The following is a 1,362-nucleotide window of genomic DNA, read 5'->3' on the forward strand; positions in this document are numbered from 1 at the left end:
CGTTTTTAGGAATAGCTAGCTATTGAAGATAAGGCTAAGAGATGACCCATTGTAGACATGTTTTTTTGTCATCTCTAAATCACATGCAAGACTTAAGATAAGACTATCTTATCAATCATTGTACATGCCCCAAGGAGGAGAGGTTAAGGGGCGGGGATTGTGGGTGGGTAGTTGCTTGCATTTTGTTTATTTACACAAGAGGCAGAATCTTAAGCGTCCAATCTCAATTGAATCAACAACATTTGAGTGGTCTGACGTTGGTGTCTTTCCAGACTATAGATAGGAAGTGTTTCCCAAGGTATTATGTGTGACTTCATTATTCCCATATTCTTATCCATGAGCTATTGAATGTTCATTGAATAACATCGTTTGTATTGATTGACAAATACTCCTATGCGACTTGTTTGTGAAAGTCTATGCTTGAATGATTATAAACTAGTCCCGAGTCGGAGTTCATGTGAGGACACATATGAATATAAGACTATCACATGAACTGGTTGATGACCATGTTTCACAGGTCATGGTGGTGGAAATGTCGAACTAATAATGTGAATGTGTTAGGAACGGTTGGTTGGACAGACCCAACTTGACACATATCATGAATGCTTTTAGTTGTCTTTTACAATGTATATGACATATCGTTGGAGCCAACATTGTCGTATGTACTTGAGATGCATAGTGACATACTTAGGGTTGCCAAACGCTACTCCATTATTGGTTACTTCTTACTCAGCTCGAATAACCATATTCTAACTACCGGAGTACCACCCAACATAGAAGATCCATAGAGCTCCTCATCGGATATGGCTCAAATGCTACAAGCCATGTTACACTACAACAAAAAATGTCTCCACATATCGACCTCAACCCCGTAGAAGGAGCAGCTATGGCCATGTTACACTCTAGAAAATAGTGCCTCCACATATCCACCCCAAACCCGTAGAAGGAGCATGATGTCATCTTCACCATGTTTCGGTGAACTCCAACTTTGCTCGTAGGTAGGGACGAGCGAGCTATTCACCATCCAAACATCCATAGACACTAGTAGAAAAAGGACCTAATGTGAGACACATTAGTCCCGGTTCGATTTTGGCCCGGTACTAATTTCACCATTAGTGCCGGTTCGAACGGCTATGCATTAATGCCGGTTCGTGTTGAACCTTTAGTAACGGTTCGTGCCAGGAACCGGTGCTAAAGGGGTGGTGGCAGGCTGACGTCAGGCCGGGGCCCCATGATCGCCTTTAGTACCGGTTCGTGGCACAAACTGGTACTGAAGGGCCAACCTTTAGTACCGGTTCATGCCATGAACCGGGACTAAAGGGGTCTGACCTACAGTCCCGGTTGGAGACACAAACCGGGACT

This window comes from Triticum dicoccoides, chromosome 7A (assembly GCF_002162155.2).
Source record: "Triticum dicoccoides isolate Atlit2015 ecotype Zavitan chromosome 7A, WEW_v2.0, whole genome shotgun sequence".
Lineage (NCBI taxonomy): Eukaryota > Viridiplantae > Streptophyta > Magnoliopsida > Poales > Poaceae > Triticum > Triticum dicoccoides.